The following is a 5,229-nucleotide window of genomic DNA, read 5'->3' as shown; positions in this document are numbered from 1 at the left end:
TCAGAATCTCAGGATCATGAGGTTGAGCCTTGTGTCGGGCTCTACACTCAGCATGGAGCCTGCTTAAGATTCCCCCCCCCCCAATAAATAAATAAATAAAATCTTTATAAAAAGGAAATTATAAATATAAATTCTGTCCATATGGTCAGTTGCAAAAATGAATATGGTCATATCTAAGCATATTTTCTTTCTCATTTTGTTATTCATAGATTATATATAACCAGTGGTTTCTTTACACAGTCAACTTGAGTTAATATAGAGTGATGATTTATTTTTAACTGCATCATTTAATATTTAACTCACAATATGTCTAAGAATGGTTGTGACTGAGCTACCAAATATATGATCCCACTCAGAGATGGATAAAATTAAATATAGAACTTAGTGTCTCCATTTTTAGGAAAAGTGCAAGTACATTTTTGGTATACAAAGAATAGTCACATCAGGTTTGGAAGAATAATTTGGTTTTACTTTACTCTGAAATTAAAAATGGTTAAAGGATATGTGTGGATATTGAGTGGATGACAGGTTGATTTGTACCATATCTATCTTCAATTTGACCTCACTATGGACTCCTTCTATGATCTTTGACCTCTGTAGCGTAAGAGATTCCAGGAATTATATTTCCTGCAATCCTCTTCCCTGTGTGATTCCAGATCACAGGTAATAATGAAAAATATTCTCATAAAATTTGGAAAGCACAAGGGAAGGAAAAGCCATTATTCTCTGTAGGCATTTGCAGTGATAAACAAGGGTAGACAAAAATCACAAATTCTTCATAAGAATTTACAGGAAGGAAACCAGTGATCTCATGGCCTCCAGCTGCCTTCAGGATCTATTGTAGCATAAGAGCTATGTCCACTTTCCCCCAGGTAATGCCCAGACAAGTGGTTATGGTGGGAATACCGGTTTCTGACAATTCCTGCCCAGGACAAGACTCCTCTAATGGGTCATCTTTGTTCTTAAATCCCTACTGGGCTAACTTAAACTTTCTCGGAACTTTACTAAATCTGAGTCTTTCCTTTTCATTCTTCCTCTCCTATCACATGCAGGAGCTGAATCTCAGCCTGTAGTCTCTCCAGCCTGCTCTTCCTCCCTCTTCTCTTTATCTTTCCCAGGTGTTACTACCAATAAATCCTTGTATTTTCTGTAGGACCCCAAATTATGCACATCACAAACACACACACACACATACACGTGCATACACACACACACACACCCACACCCACACCCATAAAGCAGTGATGAGAGGAATAAAATAATATTTAAATTGTTAAGGTAGCATAGACTAGGAACAAGACTATGTGTCATTTGTCAGACTATAATCCAGAATGTTTTCATTGAATTTTTAGTTTTATTTAATTTTAATTCATTTTTATTTCCTCCATCTCACCAGCCAAATTTTAATAGTCACAAGTGACTACTGTCTACCGTATTAGAGCAGAAATTTCTGATGGACCATTCTGATACAGAAGTGAAGTGACCAAGAATGATAAATCAGTGTAGGGAAAACATTGTCAAGAACATAATCAAAATCCTAAAAATTATACAAATTCTTACATGGTAGATAAGTAATTATATTAACTAAATCAGAGAAAATCATTTGAATTCAAATTGACCAGTTTTGAAAAAAAATTTAAATGAAAAGAAAATCGCCCTATATTCTTCAACATTAATAGTAATATTTAATTATCAATATTTGATAATATTGCTCAATTGACATATGCAACACGTCACTGTCTTTTCCTCTACTCTCTCAATTGTGTACTCTTGTCTCTCACACAGACACTCCCTTCTACTTTTTCTCCCTAAATATCTGCTACTTTTCTCTTAAAGCCTCTTGCAGTCCCATCAGCAATGTAATTTTGAGCAAGCTGGCAAAGCTCTCTAAGCCTCAGTTCTTACATCAATCAAGTGTGGTTAATATCAACCCTTCTGATATTTTGATGATTATAATTAAAGTTCTTTTTACTGGATGCCTTCTTTATGAAGAGCTATAGTCTAGACCCAAAGACAGTATTTCAATGCATATCATAGGGAAGGTTAAATTTTTGAAGCATCTGTAATTGTTGTTTGGACTTGCCCTAAAGGAAAACTTAACCTTTCTAGCCTTATTTATTAGGAGCTAGGAATGTCGAGAGAGAGAGAGAGAGAAAAAAAAAAATGTCAGTTTTTAAACCATGCACTTTGAGGCAAGGGTAGCACATTCAAGTGGAAATGCCTTATAAATTCCTCAAGAGATGATATTAGGATTCATATGTAAGGTCAGTGTCAGAAAGCTGGACTGGAGTGCTGCAGTATTGAATATCATAACTTGTGTCTGTGCATGATGGGAAACTTTTTGTTAACACATAAGGAAATTATAGTTTAATAGACTATATTAAATCTTTGTTTTTACTCTTTAACATCTCTTGCCCTTGTTCATTAGTAATATAAGGTATAAAGAAAGCCTTTATTTATCATGGCTCTAAATATGCTACTATGGAAACAGATTCAGAAAACATAATGGCTGATATTAGACATTACCAAGTAGCCCACTGTGCTTGAAGAATTTATTTAAAATAGTGGACCCTGTTCACACTAATGAAATCCACTAAGATATTTGCTTGGATATTCATTCCATGGCTATTGCAGAGAATTTGTCCTAAGAATTTTTATCATTTGTATTGCTTTCTCCTGGTCAAAAATAACACAAATGCATATGATAATTTTACAATCACACCAAAAAGATGTTATATTAATATTCAGATAACTCTTGGGGATTCTTTTAGCTTAATCATTGGGCAATAGTACAAGCATTAAAGATTTTATGGTGTAAATTTTAATTGTAAAGTGAAGCTTGTGTTAAGAAAATTTCCAATTTCTGAGAGATAATTTGAGATTGATTTTATTAAAAGCCCCTACATAATTTTCCTATAGACTGGTGTTTCTCATGTATATCCATGTTAATAAGTAAAATATTATTCCATAAATATAATTTTTCTTGAACCAAAAGAAAACACTTTTTTAGATCATTTCCTATTTCGGATTTCCTATACCAGTATGCCTCTTGGATTCCACAAGGAAAAAAATCCCTATTTCATATTGCACTCTCAATGTGCTAAAGAACATTTTTTCCCATGTGATTTGTTAGTGCATATTAACAGGGAATAATAACAAAGGTTTGCATATTCTGATTAGAATAAGGAATATTAGCAGGCTAGAATTAAATATGAATATTAATGCTACAATTGACTACTAAAATAGGCTTTAATTTACAGGAATAAATGTGCTTCTAAATAAGTTTTTACAGACATTTTGAAATGCTAAATTAAAACATGAAATACACGGTTTTCAGGAGAAAGTTCTCTTTTTACAGTGAAATTTACTACACTTGATCTTAGCCAAAAGGCTGAGAAGTGATTACAGTGAAATTTACTGAAAAATGTTATCATTGTATCTTGTTGTGTTTGAGCATATCTACTTCAGAGCCATGAGAAACTTGTATATACAATATGTATTTTAGGTAAATATATTTTTCCATTACAAATACATAGAGTCATCAGTATTAAACATAGATATTAAGTTTACCTAATGGGAATATTTATTTTTTTCTTCTTATGTTATAGACTCCTTATCAAATTGTACAAACTATTACCAGTAGATGTGGATGGTTATATACATTATGCATAAGATAATATGCAATAATACTCTTCTCACTGAGGGACATACATTAATTATTAGCTTCTGGTAACCAGAATCCTTTTAATGGAGTTTAAGCTTTGCTGAAAATAGGATATACACTACTGAATTATAGGTAAAATACTGAGAACTTTTCCTCTATGGTCAGGAACAAGACAGGGATGTCCACTCTCACCATTGTTATTTAACATATACTGGAAGCTCTGGCCTCAACAATCCAGACAACAAAAAGAAATAAAAGGCATCCAAGCCAGCAAGATGACATGATAATCTATGTGGAAAACCTGAAAGACCACCCAAACCTGCTAGAACTGATACACAAATTCAGTAATGTCGCAGGTAACAAAATCAACATACAGAAATCTGTTGCATTCCTATACACCAATAATGAAGCAGCAGAAAGAAAAATCAAGGAATCAATCCCATTTACAATTGCACCAAAACCAATAATATACCCAGGAATAAACCTAACCAAAGAGGTGAAAAACCTGTACTCTGAAAACTATAAAACACAGATGAGAGAAATTGAAGATGACACAAACAAATGGGAAAACATACCATGCCCATGGATTGGAAGACCAAATACTGTTAAAATGTCTATACTACTACCCAAAGCAATCCCTATCAAAAGACCAAGAGCATTTTTCACAGAGCTAGAACAAATGATCCTAAAATTTGTATGGAACCACAAAAAACTTCAAATAGCCAGAACAACCTTCAAGAAGAAAAGCAAAGCTAGAGGCATCACAATTCTGGACTTCAACTTATATTACAAAGCTGTAGTAATCAAAGCAGTATGGTACTGGCACAAATAATAGACACAAAGATCAATAGAACAGAATAGAAAACCCAGAAATGAACCCATAACTATATGGTCAACTAATCTTTGACAAAGCAGGAAAGTATCCAGTGGGGAAAAAGACAGTCTCTTCAACAAATGGTGTTGAGAAAACTGGACGGCAACATGCAAAAGAATGAAAATAGACTACTTTCTTACACCATACACAAAAATAAATTCAAAATGGATTTAAGACCCAAATGTGAGACTTGCAACCATAAAAATCCTAGAGGAGAACATAGGCAGTAACCTCTTTGACATTGGCCATAGCAACTTCTTTACTAGATATGACTCCACAGGCAAGGGAAACAAAAGCAGAAATAAACGTCATTATAATAAAAAGCTTCTGCACAGCAAAGGAAACAATCAACAAAACTAAAAGGCAATCTTTGGAATGGGAGCAGATATTTGCAAAAGACTTATCTGATAAAGAGATAGTACCCAAAATATATAAAGAACTTAACAAGCTCAACACCCAAATAACAAATAATCCAGTTAAAAAATGGGCAGAGGACATGAATAGACACTTTTCCTAAGAAGACATACAGATGGCCAATAGACACATGAAAAGATGCTCAACATCACTCATCATCAGGGAAATACAGATCAAAACTACAATGAGATATCACCTCAACACTTTTCAGAATGGCTAAAATCAACAACATAAGAAACGACAGATGTTGATGAAGATGTGGAGAAAGGGGAACCCT

At 33.7% G+C, this 5,229-nt stretch overlaps 1 pseudogene; it reads right to left on the bottom strand.

The window, feature by feature from the left end:
- Positions 1-3,278: 3,278 nt before the first annotated feature.
- Positions 3,279-3,403, bottom strand: LOC123837051 (U2 spliceosomal RNA; annotated as a pseudogene).
- Positions 3,404-5,229: the final 1,826 nt, after the last annotated feature.

Source organism: Mirounga angustirostris, unplaced genomic scaffold, assembly GCF_029215605.1.
Source record: "Mirounga angustirostris isolate CCGP_5_RB_7025 unplaced genomic scaffold, mMirAng1.0.hap1 SCAF_7, whole genome shotgun sequence".
Taxonomy (NCBI): Eukaryota; Metazoa; Chordata; class Mammalia; order Carnivora; family Phocidae; genus Mirounga; species Mirounga angustirostris.
Note: the sequence above shows the minus strand (reverse complement) of the source record. Positions and strands in the feature narration are given on the sequence as shown.